The 19,552-nt window shown below is 50.1% G+C and overlaps 1 protein-coding gene across 2 annotated transcripts in view; it reads right to left on the reverse strand.

Annotated features, from left to right (window-relative positions):
- The window catches only part of LOC100358813 (14-3-3 protein epsilon), a 112,658-nt gene that overhangs the window by 55,635 nt on the left and 37,471 nt on the right, over nucleotides 1-19,552 (reverse strand). The window lies entirely within an intron of this gene.

Below are 19,552 nucleotides of genomic sequence, written 5' to 3' on the forward strand. Positions count from 1 at the left end.
GATGCCGGGGGTGGGGGGGTGGGGGAGTGGGGTGCGTGCTGTGAGCCTCCTGTGCCCTCCCTCCAGGGGCCCACGATGTATTGTTTGCCTCCAGTGATGCTAACACGGACAAGCGATGAATGACATCTTAAAAATATCTTTTGTTGCAATACAACTTCTACACCATAAAATCCATCCATTTTAAGCCCAAGTTCAATATACAATTCAATGGCTTTTAGTATATTTACAGAGTGGTACACCAACACCACAATCCAACCTTGGGATACTTCCATCATACTAAAATGAAACTTTGTCCCAATGCACAATCAGTACCCAGCCTGCTCCCAGCCCGAGGCAACCACTAATCTATTTTCTATCTCATTTTCCTTTCACAGAAGTGAGTCTTCTGCAGGCCTCACTGGTCTGGCTTCTCTGTTGGCCCTTAGTGCGCTCCTGCACTCCCTGCAGACATGTTAGCTTCTCAGAGGCTTCCTGGGGTTTTCTTGCTCCCATTTCTCTCTCCTTCAGTTGTTAACTGTGATCCAGTTCTAAGAGCTGTGTCTGTCTTGTGCATAGCCTTTCTTGCTTTGTGCATTCTGTGCAGTTTCATATTTCTTTTTCTTTTTTTAAAGATTTATTTATTTGAACGTCAGAGTTAGAGAGAGAGAGGGAGAGAGAGAGGTCTTCCATCCATTGGTTCACTCTCCAAATGGCTGCAACAGCCAGAGCAAAGCCAGGAGCCAGGAGCTTCTTCGGGATCTTCCCACGTGGGTGCAGGGGCCCAAGCACTTGGGCCTTCTACTGCTTTCCCAGGCCATAGCAGAGAGCTGGATCAGAAGAGGAGCAGTCGGGACTCGAACCGGTGCTCATATGGGATACGAGCATGGATTATCAGGGTCCTGCTGGCCCATGGGAAATTTTTGTGAGACTCCTAATACAGCTGCCCTGAGGGCCAGCTGCGTGGCCATCCCTTGTCTGAACTAGAAACGATGGCCCTGGGGCTCGCCTTGTGCCAAGAAGCAAGGGAAGCCACCGCCTGCGACAGTGCCATCCTGTATGGGTGCCAGCTCCTGTACGGGCTGTTCTACTTCCGATCCAGCTCACTGCTAATGCACCTGGGAAAACGACCCAAGTATTTGGGCCCCTGCACCCATGTGGGGGACCCAGAAGTAGCTCCTGGCTCCTGGCTTCAGCCTGGCCCAGCCCTGGCAAATGCGGCCATTTGGGGACTGAACCAGCAGATGGAAGATCTCTGTTTCTGTCTCTCCTTCTCTCTCTGTAACTCTGATGGTCAGATAAATACATCTTTTAAAAGAGAAGAAACAAAAAGAAAAGAAAAGATGGTGGCCCTGCAGGTAGACAAAGCCGGGGGCCAGGCCGGCATCCTGGAGGAGAGAGTGCGAGTGAGACTTGAGCTCCTGAGAAGGGACGGGGCTGCACGTGGCCCAGGAGCAGTATGGTCAGCGAGACTCAACGCCCAGCTCTCCTTCACAGTGGGCACTCCCGTGATGCTACCGATCCCAGCTCAAGGCGGGGACACAGTCTCTGCCCCCTGGCAGCTGCTCTCAGAGCCGTTCCATTCACGTGCTCTCCTTGTCAGCCTGTGCCCGCGGCCCTGGTCCACACGTGGGCCTTGATGGGGACTACCGGCCATGCCTGCCCACGCCACAGCTTGACGTGCAAGCAAAATCCAATGAAGGAAAACAATGAGTACTTGGGGGTTGACTCATCCAACAAGGACCTTTCTCAGTAATCGGTGCTTCTTTACATGTTTTTTTAAAAAATAATTATTTATTTATTTGAGAGGCAGAGACAAAGAGACACAGAGACAGAGCTCTCGTCCACTGGTTTACTCCTCAAATGCTCACAATGACAGAGGGACCAAAAGTGGGCACTGGGCCCTGAACCCAGGTCTCCCTCAAGGTGACAGGAGCCCAATTGCTCGAGCCATCTCCACTGCCTTCCAAGATGCTCAGTGCTAGGAAGCTGGAGTTCAACGGTGGAGCCAGGAATTGAAATTAGGGACTCTGATGTGGGACTTAACTGCCAGGCCAGCACCTGCCCCGGCTGTCATACATTTTAGGCGGTTCCTCTGAATACTATGGAATATCGATGCAGATTGCCAGAATGGCCATGGTCTCAGTCTCCCTCAATCTAAATCCATTTGCAATATGAATCTGCAGCCCCCACCATCCAGAGATGGCATTCTCTCCCTCACTCCCTAATTCTGGGCCACCCATTCACTTCCTTTGATCAGTAGACTACAGTGCCATTTATGTCCCAGGCCTAGGCCTTAAGAGGCCCTGTGTGATTCCACCTGCTCTCTTGGAATCCTGCCGATCACCACAAGAACCAGACTACGCTGCTTGAGGATGGGAGACTACATGAAGCAGAAATACAATCTCTCAGCTTGGGGCCGGCGCTGTGGCATAGCAGGTAAAGCTGCTGCCTGCAGTGCTGGTATTCCATATGGGCGCCGGTTCAAGTCCCGGCTGCTCCATCTCCAATCCAGCTCTCTGCTATGGCCTGGGAAAGCAGTAGAAGAAGGCCCAAGTGGTTGGGCCTCTGCACCCACATGGGAAGATCCCGAAGAAGCTCCTGGCTCCGGATCAGCACAGCTCTGGCCATTGCTGTCATTTGGGGAGTGAACCAGCGGATGGAAGACCTTTCTCCCTCCCTCTCTTCTCTCTGTGCATCGCTGACTTTCAAGTAAATAAATAAATCTTAAAAAAAAAAATCTCAGCTCAGGGCTATTCAAGACCAGCCATCTCCAGCCAGCTAACAGCTGACAAAGGCAGAAGAACCGCCTAACAGAAACCAATCCAATTTGCTGACCTGCAGAATAAGAGACAATTGTTATTTCAAGCCACTGAGGATTGGCATGGTTACTTTTGCAGAAAAGTATAACTGATACAGTAACTTTCTGAAGTCTTTAGGATTATTACCACCCACCACTCCTGCTTGCCTTTTGATGAGTGCTAGCCCACCTAGCCCATTTTTTTTCATATTTTTGTTCAAAATATATACCATGGCTCTTTCATCTTTGCTTCCAAGACGACAAAGAAAAGAAGGAACAATGGACACATGCAGCCTATTTACTATTTGATGTGTAACCAAGGCCACGTCCGTTAAGTTTGAATAACCTGCTTCCAATCTAGCTCCCTGCTAATGCACCTAGGAAAGCAGCGAAAAATGGCCCAAGTCCTCAGACTCCTGTCACCCACATGAGAGTCAGATGGAGTTTCAGGCTCCTGGCTTCAGTCTGGTCCAGCCCTGGCTGTTGCAACCATCTGGGAGTGAACCAGCAGATGGAAACTTTCTCTCTCTCTCTAACTCTGCCTTTCAAATAATAATAGTAATAATAAATCTTTTTTTTTTTTTTGACAGGCAGAGTTAGACAGTGAGAGAGAGAGAGAGAGACAGAGAGAAAGGTCTTCCTTTTCCGTTGGTTCACCCCCCAGAACCTGGGGTGCCGACGCCGCAGGCAGAGGATTAGCCAAGTGAGCTGCAGCGCCGGCCAATAATAAATCTTTAAAAACAAGAAGTTTAGGGGCCAGCACTGTGGCATAGCAGGTAAGGCCGCCGCCTGCAGTGCCAGCATCCCATATGAGCACCAGTTTGAGTCCTGGCTGCTCCACTTCCGATCCAGCTCTCTGCTATAGCCTGGGAAAGCAGTAGAAGATGGCTCAAGTCTTTGGGCCCCTGCACCTGTGTGGGAGACCCGGAAGAAGCTCCTGTCTCCTGACTTCGGATGGGCACAGCTCCAGCCGTTGTGGCCAACTGGGGAGTGAACCAGTGGATGGAAGACATCTCTCTCTCTCTCTGTCTGCCTCTGCCTCTGCCTCTCTGTAACTCTGCCTTTCAAATAATAAATAAATAAATCTTAAAAAAAAAAAAAAAAAAAAAAAGCTAAGGGGGCCGATGCCATGGCTCACTTGGCTAATAGTCCCGGTTTGGGTGCCGGATTCTAGTCCGGTTGCTCCTCTTCCAGTCCAGCTCTCTGCTGTGGCCCGGGAGGGCAGTGGAGGATGGCCCAAGTGCTTGGGCCCTGCACCCGCGTGGGAGACCAGGAGGAGGCACCTGGCTCCTGGCTTCGGATCAGCACAGCGCCTGCCGTGGCAACCATTTGGGGGGTGAACCAACGGAAAGAAGACCTTTCTCTCAGTCTCTCTCTCTCACTATCTCTATCTGTCAAAAAAAAAAAAAAAAAAAAAAAGCCAAAAACAAACAAAACAAAACAAACAAAAAAAAAACCAAGAAGTTTAGGGGCCAGAGCTGTGGCACAGCGGGTTAAGCTGCAGCCTGTGGCGCTGGCATCCCAGATGGGTGTCAGTTCAGGTTCCAGCTGCCCAATTCTGATCCAGCTTCCTGTTAATGTGTCTGGGAAGGCAACAGAGGGTGTCCCAGATGCTTGGTCCCTTGCACTCACGTGGGAGACCTGGAGGAAGCTCCTGGCTCCTGGCTTCGGCCTGGCCCAGCCCCAGTCACTGTGGCCATTTGGGGAGCGTGACAGCAGATGGAGGATCCCCTCTTTATAACTCTGCCTTTCAAATAAAAAATAAAAATACAAACAGGGAAGTTTGTCATTGGAAACGCAGTGGAAGCCGCAGCCGACAGGGACATCTCCAAGGCAAGCGTCTTCCACGCACATGCTGTAGGTGAAGCTCCGTTATTCTGTGAGTTGTCCCTTTCACAGCAAGGTCATCAGAAATGGCTTTCATGAAGCTCAGAAGGACCCAGCACCACCATCCTGATCTTGACCTGCAGTGATGCCCTGTGGTCTCCACCAAGGCCCGGGCACAGAACTTAGCCTTTAAGGATGGAAGAAAAATTAGCCACTGCAAAAATAAAACTGAAATTAATACTTAAAATTATATATATATATATATATATATATATATATATATCTCCCCTGGGTACTGGTACCTACCGTGCAGCACTCAGGGATGGGTATTAGAAATACAACCATGGGGCCAGCATTGTGGCACAGCCGGTTAACCTGCCACTTGGGATGCTGGCATCCCACACCTGGAGCACTAATTGGACTTCTGGCTGCATTGCTTCTGATCCAGCTTCCTCCTAACACGCATGGGAAAACAATGAAGATGGCGCAAGTGCTCGGGCCCCTACTCCCATGTGGGAGACCTGGATGGAGTTTTAGGCTCCTGGCTCCTCTGTCGTTCTGTCTTCCAAATAATTGAATCAATTTTTCGAAAGAGTTATTTACTTACTTGGAAGGCAGGGATACACAGGAAGAAGGAGAGAGAGAGAGAGAGAGAGAGAGAGAGAGAGCCTTCCTTCGTCCCTTTCCTCCAGTGTTGGAGAAGGTTTGGATCTGGACAACCCTCAGCTGTTTCTCTGGGGTAGTTTACTGCCATGGGCACCCCCTCAGAGCGTCCACCACCCCAGAAGGAAGGCACACATGTCCTGCAGTCTCTCGAAAGCCTCAGGAGACATCAGGAAGTTGCTTTGGGAGGGGGCAATGGGCGTGGCTGTTAGAATGCTGCTTAGAGCACCCACACCCCACCTTGGGGTGCCACGGTTCTAATCTCAGCTACTCTGCTTTAGATCAGCTTCCTGCTAATGTGCTCCTGGGGATGCAACAGGTGCTGTCTCAAGTACCTGTGCCCCTGAAAGCCACGTGGGAGACACGGATGTGGTGCTGGGCTCCTGGCTTCGGCCTGGCTCAGCCCTAGGTGTTGCAGACATTTGGGGAGTCAACCAGCAGATGGAAGATCTCTCTGTCTCTCTCTCTCTCTCTCTGCCTTTTTTTTTTTAAGGTTTATTTTATTTATTTGAAGGGCAGAGAGAGAGAGAGAGAGAGAGAGAGAGAGAGCTTTCCCAGGCACATTAGCAGGGAGCTGAACTGGAAGTGGAGCAGCCGGGACTCAAACAAACCAGTGCCCATATGCTATGCCAGCATTATATGTTGCCACTTAACTGGCAATGCCACAGTGCTGGCCCCCAAATTAATTAATTTTTGAAAGGGAAAGAAAGAGTGAGATAGAGAGGTTTCCCATCTGTGGTTCACTCCCCAAATGGCTGTGAACACCAGAGCTGTGCCAGGCCAAAGCCAGGAGCCCGGAGCTTCCTCCGGGTCTCCCATGTGCCCATCTCTGCTGGCTTCCCAGGCATATTAACAGGGAGCTGGATTGGAAGTGGAGCAGCCGGGACTCAAGTTGGCACCCATATGGGATACTGGCTTTGCAGGTGACAGCTTTACATACTACTTCACAAAGCTGGCCCCTAAATTTGTTTTGTCTTCTTTTTTAAAGATTTATTTATTTATTTGAAGGGCAGAGTTAAAGAGAGACAGAGGCAGAGAAAGAGAGGTCTTCCATCCTCTGGTTCACTCTCCAAATGGCTGCAACGACCGGAGTGAAGCCAGGAGCCAGGAGCTTCTGCAGGATCTTCCCACACGGGTGCAGACACCCAAGCACTTGGGCCACCTTCTACTGCTTTCCCAGGCCACAGCAGAGAGCTGGATTGGAAGTGGAGCAGCCAGGACTTGAACTGGTGCCCATAGGGGATGCCCGCACTGCAGGCGGCGGCTTTGTCTGCTATGCCAGAGCGCCGACCCCTAAACTTGTTTTCTTTCTGATAAAGTTAGCCTCAGATACTTCTTTTTAGTAATAAAAAGCAAATGCACTGCCTTCTCAGTGGCAGAAAAGCAGGCTGTGCACAGGTGGCACGGCACACGGCAGGAGGCAGGGGCACAGGCTCTGATCATGTTTGTGCAGTTCCTCCCTGGCCTTAGAGAGTCCCCAGGACTCAATCACGCGGCTGCACCCCGAAGAGCTGATGCAATCCCGTCTCCTTCCAAAGGCCTCACTTTGATTATTATTTATTTTTATTAAATAATCTTTAAATAATTTTAAGGACTTATTTAGTTATTTATTTGAGAGATAGAGTTACAGAGCAGGGGAGAGACAGGGAGAGAGAAGTCTTCTATCTGCTAGTTCACTCCCCAGATGGCCACAAAGGCCAAAACTGGGCCGATCCAAAGCCAGAAGCCAGGAGCTTCTTCTGGGTCTCCCACGTGGGTGCAAATGCCCAAGAACTTGGGCCATCCTCCACTGCTTTCCTAGGCCATAGCAGAGAGCAGGATTGGAAGTGGAGCAGCCGGGACTCTAACCGGCATGCATATGCCGGCAGTGCTGGAGGTGACTTTACCCACTATGCCACAGCGCCAGCCCCTGGAAAAAGCACCCGCATGAGAAAACCTTTCTCTGTCTCTCCCTCTCATTGTAATTTTATCAAATAAATACAAATCCTTAAAAAAATACTTATTTATTTACTTGAGAGGTAGTTTCTGACAAGAGAGAGGTCCTCTAGCCGCTGGTTCACTCCCCAAATGGAAGCAAAGGCTGAAGCTGGGCTGATCCAAAGTCAGGAGCTACAGGTCTTCCGCACAGGTGCAGGAGCCCAAGGACTTGGGCCATCCTCCACTGCTCTCCCAGGCCATAGCAGAGAGCTGGATTGGAAGAGGAGCAACTGGGACTAGAACCGGCATCCATATGGGATGCTGGCACTGCAGATGGTAACCCTACCCTCCACATCAGAGTGCTAGCTCCTAAATTATTTTTTTTAAAGATCATCAAGAGCTCTGCATCGCTTTGCAGGGAGTTTATGTAGCTGCTGTGGAAAGAATCTAACCTAGAATACTGAACTGCAGAAAGCTCACAAGAGCTGCAAAGTGGAGGGTGGACTGGAGGGACGAGAACTAGAGGCAAGGCCAGGTAGGCGGCTGCTGAGGTCCTCCAGATGCGAGATGCCGGCCATGTGCACTGAGCTGACAGCGTGGCGGGGGAGAAGTGCACTGATTATGGATGAACAGGAGTCGGGACTTGGCAAGTGACTAGATATGGTGATGAATGAGGGCAGTAAAAGGTGATATCCAGCTTTATGGCTTGGCCAATTGATAAGCGACATTGAGATAAGGAACCTGGATGAGGAGCAGACAGGAAAAGGGAAGGCAACGGCAGGCTTGTGACGGTGGGTAAAGCTCCCGCTGGGGACACATACATCCCGTATTGAAGCGCCTGGGTCAGGGCCCAGCTTCCAACCCAACTTCCCGCTCATGTGCCTGGGCAGCCGTGGATGATGGCTCTAGGACTTGGGTTCCTGCTGCACACGTGAGAGACCCTGATGGAGTTCCTGGCTCCTGGATTCAGCCTGGCTCAGCCCCTGCTAACAAGGTCATTTGGGGCATGTACCAGCACACAGAAGAATTCTGTCAATCAGACTTTCAAAATAAATGTTTTTTTTTTTTAATTTATTTTTTATGTATTTAAAAGCCTGATTTACAGAGAGGAGAGAAAGACAGAGATCTTCCACCTGCTGGTTCACTCTCCAAATAGCCACAGTGGCCAGAGCTGGACCAGGCCCAAGCCAGGACCTCAGAATTTTTTCCAGGTCTTCTGCGTAGTTGCAGGGACCCAAGCACTTGGGCCACCTTCTTCTGCTTTCCCAGGTGCATTAGCAGGGAGCTGGATTGGAAGTAGAGCAGCCAGGTCTTGAAATGCTACCCATCTGAGATGTTAGTGTTATAAGCAGAGGATTAATCTGCTTTGCCACAATGCTGGTGCTAAATAATTTTATCAAGGATCAGGTCAGGGATAGTTGCTAGATTTATCAAATAAAAACACGGGATACCACAGGGCAGGCATTGGTGCAGCAGTTAAGATGTGCTGCAGCATTGCCACCCCATATGGGTGCCCGCTCAGGTCCCAGCTGTGCCTCTTCCGATCCAGCTCTCTGCTATGGTCTGGGAAAGCAGGAGATGATGACCCAGACTCTTGGGCCCCTGCACCCATGTGGGAGACCCGGAGGAAACTCCTGGCTCCTGGCTTCAGATAGGCTCAGCTCTGGCCTAAGGAGTGAACAAGCAGATGGAAGACCTCACTCTCTCTCTACCTCTCCTCTCTCTGTGTAACTCTGACTTTCAAATAGAAAATAAGTCTTAAAAAAAGACTTTATTTATTTATTTGAGAGGTAGAGTTATAAATAGTGAGAGGGAGAGACAGAGAGAGAGGTCTTCCATCTGCTGGTTCACTCCCCAATTGGCCGCAATGGCCGGAGCTGCACCGATCTGCAGCCATGAGCAGGTGCTTCTTCTGGTCTCCCATGCAGGTGCAGGGGCCAAGCACTTGGGCCATCTTCTACCGCTTTCCCAGGCCACAGCAGAGAGCTGGATTGGAAGAGGAGCAGTCGGGACTAGAACCGGCACCCGTACGGGATGCCAGCACTGCAGGCAGAGGATTAACCTACTGCACCACAGAGCCGGCCCCATGTATATACACATTAAAAAAAAAATGCTGCTTGGGATGCCCACTTTTCCTATCAGAATGCCTGGTTCAAGTCTCAGCTCCACTTCCCATCCACCTTCCTGCCAAGGCGTAGCCTGTGGGCAGCAGGTGATAGCTTGAGTACTTAGGCCACTGCCATCTGTGTGGGAGACCTGGATGGAATTTCTAGATCCTGGCTTCAGCTTGGTCCAGTCTTGGTTGTTGTGGGCATTTGGGGAGTGAATCACCAAATGGAAAATCTGTCTTTCATATAAATTAGATTTTAAAAAACAAGACTAAACCCCAGGATAGCCAGTTAAATTTCAACCTCATATATTGCATGAGTCATATTTACATAGCATACTTACAGCAGAATTATTCATTGGTTACTTAAGGTGCCCAAACATCTCACTGACTCTGCAAAGCTTTAGCCTCAGGTGGCCCTAACAACCTGCCAGCTGGTGAACTTCTCACCCACCCAGTTCAAATCTCTTGCATTGGCAGGACTCGGCTTCATGCTGTAGCTACAAGACTTTAAAGCTTAGTGCTGGCACTGTGGTCCAGCAGGTTAAATCCCAGCCTGCAATGCCAGCATCCCAAATGCGTGCCGGTTCAAGTCCCAGTTAGGCCGTCACAAAACACACCAAATACCAGAGTAAGGGAAAGGGTTTACTGGGGGAAACGCAGCAGACTGGAGGGGAGGGACGAAGAAGGAAGAAGGAAGAGGAGAGAGGGGAGTGAGAGAGGAGGAGGCTAGAGGGAGCCATGTGTTCAGGAACAGGTCCTTTTAAAACTTTGCCAGAGGGCGGGCAGGGAAGCAGGAGCAGCGAATCCCATTAGGATGGGGGTGGAGCTTGACAACAGTGGTTGGGCCATGTGGCCACCTGGCTTCCAGCAATGGCTGTGGCGGGGAGGTGGCTAGGGCCTAGGATGTAAATCAGGGTATAGATCGCGTCGTAGATAAAACTTCGCCAGTTTCCTAACAGTCCCTGCTACTCCACTTCTGATCCAGCTCTCTGCTATGGCCTGGGAAAGCAGTGGAAGATGGCCCAAGTCCTTGGGCCCCTGCACCTGTGTGGGAGACCCGGAAGAAGTTCCTGGCTCCTGGCTTCAGGTCAGCACAGCTCTGGCTATTGCGGTCATTTGAAGAGTGAACCAGTGGATGGAAGACCTCTCTCTCTCTCGCTCTCGCTCTACTTCTCTCTGTAACTTTTTCAAACAAGTAAAATAAATCTTTTAAAAAAATAAATTTTTAAAAAGACTTTAGGAGGGCCTCGGGAGGGAGGGAGGTTGGTGGGGGGAGCCACAACCATACAAAAGTTGCACTTTGTAAATTCACATTTATTAAATAAAAAAAACTATATAACAAACCAAAAAAAGAAAAAAAAAACTTAATACTTTACCCTTTTAGTATTTTTTATGTTCTACTTAAAACTATTGGTTGAACTCTATAATTAATACACAATTACTGGCTGGCGCCGCGGCTCAATAGGCTAATCCTCCACCTAGCGGCGCCGGCACACCGGGTTCTAGCCCCGGTCGGGGCGCCGGATTCTGTCCCGGTTGCCCCTCTTCCAGGCCAGCTCTCTGCTGTGGCCAGGGAGGGCAGTGGAGGATGGCCCAAGTGCTTGGGCCCTGCACCCCATGGGAGACCAGGAGAAGTACCTGGCTCCTACCTTCGGATCAGCGCGGTGCGCTGGTCGCAGCGTGCCGGCCGCGGCGGCCATTGGAGGGTGAACCAACGGCAAAAGGAAGACCTTTCTCTCTGTCTCTTTCTCTCACTGTCCACTCTGCCTGTCAAAAAAAAAAAAATACACAATTACTCTTAGGTGTTTAATAATAATAAAAAAAAAAAGACTTTAAAGCTTGCAACAGCTGTTGATTTCTTGCTACTAAACCAGTCCCTGCGCTGGAGAGGCCCTTCTGCAGGTGGTTTTTGAGGGCTGGAGTGGATGAAGGCTGCCCTAGGTGTCATCTCCCTTCCAGCCATAAGGAAGGGAAGGGCACGGAGAACCCTCGGGGGAATTTCTACCAGCCTGGCCCCAGTAGTGCCTGCACTTCAGCACACAGACCTTTGGCTGCCACTCAGTCACATGGTCGTGTGCAAGAGCAAGGGATGCTGGGAAATGTAGTTGCATGGTGTGAACAGAAAGGAGAGATCATGGGTTTGGGCAAGCACTCTCTGCCCCACCCACTCTGTCTATCCTGGATGCCCTAGCGTGAAAAGCTTCTGGATGAATAAGCTTTGTTGAAGAAAATCCTGATTGCTCCTGGAAATGTGATCAATAACAATGAAATAATATCACATTCATTCCTTTTTTCTGGGAACAACTGGGACTTACTAAAATTGGTCTCACCAACAGGAAAAGTCCCTTCTGTCGTTCCAAATCCTAGCTGCTAGCCCAGCAAGCTGGTGTGTTATGTTTCCCCTATGATGAAATTTACCACAAGTCATTCCAAACAACAAATGTTTTCCCTCAGTTCTCGCTATGTAAATGCAAGTTACCATGACAACAAAAAAGACTGCCCTTGATCTTATGGCTTGCTAAGGAACAAGAAGCTAAAAGCTGGTCCAGACATAAACCTAATCCCACAGGCATGCCTAGCAAGGGAAGCGAGAAACTGGGGCACATTTTTATCCAGAAGAAAAAGTGAAAGTAGAGAAAACATTTGATTCTAGAAGGAGGAAAAAATGTGGCCAAAGAACTTCAATAAATCTCTTTTCTCTTGTTGCATTGCTCTTTTGGAGTCAGGATCTGGCTTTTTCCTTTGTGCGTGTTTTATCTTAAGGCTCTGGATGGATATGGACCCCAGATTCAGGCCAACTCTACTGCAAACTCTGACATGACGACGCGTTCACGCCCTAACTGCTAGGCACAAAGACAACTCACGAGGCCCCTGCCTGGTGGCTACTGCCTTCAGTAGCTGCCATTGGGGTATGTAATACCAAAAGGACTAAATGATAGCAAAGAAGTGATGATTTTGAATAGTGTTTGGCACATAGTAGGGTACTTCCATTACAAAAGCATTCTAGAACAGAATAATTTGGACATTATCTCTTTTTTTTTACAAGATTTATTTATTTGAAAGGCAGAGTTACAGAAATAGACGGAAGGAAAGCCAGAGAGAGATCCTCCATCCACTAGTTTACTCCCAAAATGGCTGCAAAGGCCAGAGCTGGGCCAGTCCAGAGCCTGGAGCTTCCTCTGGGTCTCCCATATGGATGCAGGGGCCCAACCATTTGGGCCATCTTCCACTGCTCTCCTAGGCCCATTAGAAGGTAGCTGGATTGGATGTAGAGCAGGTGGGACTCGAACCGGTGCCCACATGGGATGTTGGTGTTTCAGGAGGTGGCTTTTCCCGCTATGCCACAATGCTGGCCTCTGGACTTAATCTTGACATCTTTGATAATGGGTCTCATTCAGCCTGACAGTGTGTCTCAAGCTGAACACTCAGGGTGAGCATTTTGCACAGCAGTTGAGACACTGCTTGAGGGTCCAGTGCTGTGGCACAGTGGGTTAAGCTGCCACTTCAGAGGTCAGCATCCCTTATGTGAGTGCAGGTTCGAGTTCTGGCTGCTCTGCTTCTGACCCAGCTTCCCGTCAATATGCATGTGAAGATGGCCCAAATGCGTGGACACCTGTCACTCAAGTGAAGGGAATTCCTGAATCCTGGCTGTTGCTGGAATTTGGGGAGTGAAACAGCAGATGGAAGATCTGTGTCTCTTCTCTCACTCTGCCTTTCAAATACATCTCAAAAAAAAAGAAAAAGGGGGGGGGGGATGCAACTTGCAATCCTGCATTCCATATGAGAGCCCCAGGGTTCAAGTCTTAGCTCCACCTTCCTACTGGTGCACATCCTGGGAGGTGATGGCACAAAGTACTAAGTTTCCTGCCACCCAAAGGCAGGACCCTGGCTTTGTCCTGGCCTAGACCTGCCTATTGTGGGTATTTCAGGACTGAACCAGCAGTTGGATCTCCTCTTTCAAATAAAAATGAATTAATTTTAATCTAAAAACGCTAGTGGCTAGCGTTGTGGTGTAGTGGGTTAGGGTGCTACTTGCAGTGGCTGAATCCCATGGGGGCACCAATTCAAGTCCTGGCTGCTCCACTCCACCCAGCTCCCCGTCAGTGCGCCTGGGAAAGCAGCAGCAGAAGTCCTAAATCCTGGGCCCTCCTCCCCGTGGGAGACTCAGATGAAGCTCCTGGCTTTGGCCTAGCCCAGCCCCGGCTCTTCTGGCCTTTTGGGGGAGTGAGCCAGAGAATGGAAGATCTCTGTCTCTCTCTTCTCTATTCTGCCTTTCCAATAAATAAACTTTTTTTTAAAAATCAAAGCTTGGGAGCGGGCACTGTGGCACAGCGGGTTAATGCCCTGGTCTGAAGTGCTGGCATTCCATATGGCTGCTGGTTCGAGACCCGGCTGCTCCACTTCCAATCCAGCTCTCTGCTATGGCCTGGGAAAACAGTGGAAGATGGCCCAAGTCCTTGGGCCCCTGCACTCATGTGCGAGACTGGAAGAAGTTCCTGGCTCCTGGCTCTTGGCTTCAGATTGGCCAATTGGGAAGTGAACCATTGGATGAAGACCTCTCTCTCTCTCTCTCTTGCTCTGTGTAACTCTTCTTTCAAACAAGTACATTTAAAAAAAATTTTTTTTAATTAAAGCTAAAAACTAAAAACTAAGATCCAACTAGGGAATTACTTTGTTTGTATGAACACAGCTTCCCTCTAAGAGATCAGGTCACCTCTCTTTTTGCAGGGAAGGGAAAGGAACACAGCATCACAGTCCTGGGAAGCACCCAGACTCTGCACGCCATGCTGCTGCGACAGCAAGACCTTCCTACACCAGCTTCACGCTGAGCAACACTACAATGAACCAGGACTTCGAGCAGACACAAGACCAAGCAGCGGAATTAACTGGCTGGGTCCATATTCCCCAGCATCACATCTGCTGAGGAAAACATGATTCATTCAACAAACATTTCCTGTCTGCTGGGAGCCAGGCTCTGTGGATGCAGTGACAGCATTCAGAGGCTGCTCCTGCCTCGCCGGAGCAGACTCCTAACTCAGTGGAAGAGCTGGGAGGAATCACACACGCACCATCTGAGACAAGCACTGGGACTCAGGGGTTCAGGGAAGGCACCTCAGAGGGACACGTAAGCCACAATGAGCAAGACGAGCTGGTGGGGGAGAGCAGCAGAGTTCCCACCATGGGAGAGGCTTGCCAGAAGCAGAGAGAGCAAGACTGCTGAAGGGAGTCAGGCAGCTGTGTCGGCCATGCTGCGGATGGACTGTACCCCAGGACCGTGCGAGGGAGCTATGAAAGGCTTTCAGCAGGGGAGTGCCCTGATCAAGCCCACCCTGGGGGACGTGGATGACCAGGATGCAGTCCGTGGGTGACATGCTGGCTGCCTGGATGGCAGTGGGAGGTATAAAAACGTGACAAGGGTACAGCTACGGTGGTGCAGGGGTTAAGTCGTCACTTGGGGCACCTGCGTCTCCTATGAGAGTGCCATTTCAAGTCCTTGCTGCTCGGCTCCCAATTCAGCTTCCTGATGGGAGGAGCAGACGGCCCGCGTGGGCAACCTGGATGGAGCTGGCTCCTGGCTTCAGTCTGCCCAGGCCCTGCTGTTGCGGGCCTTTGGGGAATGAACTAATGGATGCAAGATCTCTGTGTTGCTCTGCCTTTCGAGTAGATGAAAATCAACATTAAAAGAATGTTTGCAGGTGGGGCTGACACGTTGTGGTGAGCTAGACATGGGGGAGGTGTGTAGAACAGGCAGCCAACCACGATGCCAGACACAGTGAGTTTTCACTGCCACATGCAATGGTACATGACACAGGAGAAATACAAACCACACTGGTTCATACCAGTGATGCTCCAAGCCTGGTCAAATGCTTACTCTGAAGTCACCAGAGGCCCCAGTGGCGGTTGAAGATACGAGTTTTCTTTCTTTTTAAAATGTTTGTTGGAAAGGCAGAGACAGAGATTTTCCATTTGCTGAATAACTCCTTAACCAGGAACCGAAGTTCTTTGGGCCTGCTGCCTCCTTAGGGTGCACATTAGCAGGAAGCTGGACTTGGAAGCAGAGAAAACTTGAACCTATGTACTCCAACATGGGCAGGTAAACCAAGCAGAATCTTAGCCACTATCAACTGCCTGCCCCAGATAGAACCCTTGCCATTCTTTCTACATTTTTTTATTTATTTGGGGCCAGCACTGTGATTAATCCTCTGCCTGTGGTGCTGGCATCCCACATGGGCACCAGTTCTGGTCCAGGCTGCTCCTCTTCCAATCCAGCTCTCTGCTCTGGCCTGGGAAAGTAGAAGATGGCCCAAGTGCTTGGGCCCTGCACCTGCATGGGAGACCGGGAGGATGCTCTCAGCTCCTGGGCTCGTATCCACCCAGCTTTGGCCGCTGCATCCATTTGGGGAGTGAACCAGTAGATCAAAGACCTTTCTCTCTGTCTCTCTCACTGTAACCCTGTCAAATAAGTAAAAATCTTTTAAAAAGTATGTATTTACTCGAGAGGTAGTTACTGACACAGAGAAGGGAAGACAAAGAGAGAGGTCCTCTAGCCACTGGTTCACTCCCCAAGTGGAAGCAGAGGCCGGAGCTGGGCTAATCTGAAGCCAGGAGCCAGGAGCTTCATCCAGGTCTCCCGCACAAGTGTAGGGGCCCAAGGATGTGGGCCATCTACTACTGCTTTCCCAGGCCATAGCAGAGCTGGATTGGAAATGGAGCAGCTGGGACTAGAACCGGTGCCTGAATGGGATGCTAGCACCACAAGCAGATGCTTAGCCCACTATGCCACAGGGCCAGGCCCCTCTTTCTACATTCTTACCATGCTTAGATCTGTGATTTGGGCCAGGTGTTATACACAGGATTAAGCCACTGCTTGGAACACTGGCATTCCACATCAGAATGCCTGTGACGGAGTCCTGTCTCTGCTGCTGACCCAGCTTCCTGCTAATGTGCGTCCTCAGAGGTAGCAGACAGTGGCTGCCCCAGCCACTCACATGGGCATTTGGGGAAGGAAAGAGCAGATGGAACATCTATCTCTTTTGCTTTGCCTTCCAAATAAATAAATAAAAATACCATAATTTGTTTAAAATTCTTAAGCTGGGCCGGCGCTGTGGCTCACTTGGTTAATCCTCCGCCTGCAGCACCGGAATCCCATATAGGTGCCGGGTTCTGGTCCCGGTTGCTCCTCTTGCAGTCCAGCTCTCTACTGTGGCCCGGGAAGGCAGTGGAGGATGGCCCAAATGCTTGGGCCCTGCACCCCATGGGAGACCAGGAGAAGCACCTGGCTCCAGGCTTCGGATTGGCACAGTGTGCTGGCCATAGCGGCCATTTGGGGGGTGAACCAATGGAAAGAAGACCTTTCTGTCTCTCCCTCTCACTGTCTGGAACTCTACCTGTCAAATAAATAAATAAAAAATCTTAAAAAAAAAACTATTAAAAAAAATAAAATAAAATTCTTAAGCTGCTGAAGCACTCTGTTAGCCCCAACAGGTAAAGTGCCACAAAATACAGAGTTGAACTTTTTTTTTTGACAGGCAGAGTTAGACAGTGAAAGGGAGAGACAGAGAGAAAGGTCTTCCTTCCGTTGGTTCACCCCCCAAATGGCTGCTATGGCCGGCGCTGTGCCGATCCAAAGCCAGGAGCCAGGTACTTCCCCCCGCCGCCCCAGTCTCCCATGTGGGTGCAGGGCCCAAGCACTTGGGCCATCCTCCACTGCCTTCCTGGGCCACAGCAGAGAGCTGGACTGGAAGAGGAGCACCAGGGACAGAACCGGCGCCCTGACCGGGATTAGAACCCGGTGTGCCGGTGCTGCAGGCAGAGGATTAACCTAGTGAGCTGCGGCGCTGGCTGTTGAACTCTCTGTTGATGATGACAAAACACTTCATGTTTCAAGCAGCACCTTTCTCTGGCACTGAGGTTTATCTTCTGATTCATGTGATACTATCTCAATACAACTGGTTAGAAATTGATGGAGTCCGGGTTGCTGTAACCCCCCTGTAGGGCAATGTCTGGACACTGTGTTAACATCTGCCCAGGCAGTCAAGGCTTGGAGAGGGCACCCAGCTACGGGACCTTGGGCACCTGTGGAGGCCTGGGAGAAGTGTAAAGCAGCACCCAAGCAGTAGAGAAATGCACACAAAGGCCAGAGCGACTCAAGCAGCTCCACCTGGGCTACACACAACCCTAGGGTAGCCCAGAGGTATCCAGCAGCATTCCTGCACCCTACCTACCCCGCACCGCCTTCTCTCCTCTCTGCAGACGGCTCCCAGCACCAAGGCGCACGCTGCAGCCCACCTGAGACCTCACTTCGGGACTCCACTTGCCCAGCTCCTTGGCTGCTGAGCGGAACCTTGCAGCAGCCACGACCCCCTTGGAATGAAGCCAGGGAACCAAAAAGAACATGGAGTGTCCTGAAGCAATGCACCTCCATGGGTTTAATACCCTCCCGCAACTCTCTTTTCCATCTAGAAAGCTACCATGTCTAAAACCCCCATTCTGAAGCAGGACAGAAAAGCTCAACCCACCCCGGCTTGCCTGCTTAGTCAACACTAAAGTGCCCACTTTGCTAGGATTCAGTACAGGTCTGAAATCCAAGTACATCAGGATGACCAGACACAGAACGTCCCTTTGGACAACAGCCATCTGGGTGTGCACGTACCTTGCATTCACTTCCCCCTGCATCCCTGAAGCAGCTCCAGCAGGGCTCTCACTGCCCTACCTCGTCTTCCGCACGAGAATGGCAAGAGAGCGCCGCCTTCTTCGCTTCCCGCTCCTAACTATTTTCGTATTTGGAGGCGCCCTCCGCAGAAACTTCATCTGAAGGTGAAGATCACAAAATCTTAGCTTGGAACTCGGAATAACCACCTCAGATTATACAGAAACCAACATTAAAATCTCGCTAAAACAGGATTTTGGCAGTTTGTTTTTTAAAAGATTTATTTATTTGAAAAGCAGGCAAGACAGAGAGAGGAGAGAGATCATCCATCTGCTGGTTCACTCCCCAAATGGCTGCGACGGACACGGCTGGGCCAGGCCGGAGCCAGGAGCCAGGAGTTTCCTCCCAGTCTCCTACATGGACTCAGGGGCCCAAGTACCCAGACCATCCTCCAGTGACTTCCCAGACGCATGAGCAGGGAGCTGGAGGGGAAGTAGAGCAGCCAAGACTTGAACCAGTGCCTTCATGGGATGGCAGTACCACAGGCAGAGGCCCAATCCCCTATGCCACAGCACTGGCCATTTATTTTTACATTTCTGTCCATTTTAAGGTAGGAGAGAGAGAGAGAGAGAGAGAGAGAGAGAGAGAGAGAGAGAGAGAATCATCTATCTCCTCACTGTTTCACTCCCCAAATGCCCATAACAGCTGCAGTTGGGCCAGGCTGAAGTGACAAGCCAGGAAGGTAATCTGAATCTCCCGTGGGGGCTGTAGGAACCCAAGTACTTGAGCCATCATCTGCTGCCTCCCAGGGCATCAGCTGTAAGCGGGACTGAAAGCAGAGGTGGGACCTGAACCCCAGCACTCTGAAATGAGACAGAAGCATAAGTCGATGCACCACAGCCACCCTGGCAGTTAATTCTTTATTGATAAATCCCATTGAGATGCACTTAAATCATCTTGTTGTTAAGCTTGTATATGGCAAAGTTGGATCCCTTAAGAAAAATTTCCTTCGTGTAACTCTGAATTGACATAGTGATGGCCAGTGAGTCCAAAGCAGAATACTGTGCAAGTAACTGGCAGAACTTGTTCCTTTTGGGAATATATATTCAAACTAGTGTGTACGTCTCTTCGTAAGCATTGGGCTAGCACAGCAAGAACATACAGTGATGTTTAATCTATTTTTTATTTCACACTTCCTATGCTATCTACCTGAGCAAGTGCTCCCTACATGAAAATGGAGAAATCATACTGGCTGCCTATGCTAACATCTGAACACCTGCTGTGTAACATGCCCCTACCTCATCCTCATTGTGTCAATACCACCCAGACCCACTTCTGCGTAAGTCTGATATTATCTGTCCCCACTACTCCAGCTTCCAGATCTTCAGGATTCTTCTTATGCTTCTCCCAAATCAGTGTTTCATGACGTCTGGAGACCCTATAAAATATTACCAACGATTAATCCCATCTTTAATGCGCATCCACAGACTGTGTATAGTCGTTTCTCCATCTGATTATGACTGCTCACAGGCTGCTGAGCGCACAAACTGTCTGGTCCCTAGGCATAAAGTGTCGGCTCTTTTGTGAAAAATATTGAAAGATTATTCTC

Source organism: Oryctolagus cuniculus, chromosome 17 (assembly GCF_964237555.1).
Source record: "Oryctolagus cuniculus chromosome 17, mOryCun1.1, whole genome shotgun sequence".
Taxonomy (NCBI): Eukaryota; Metazoa; Chordata; class Mammalia; order Lagomorpha; family Leporidae; genus Oryctolagus; species Oryctolagus cuniculus.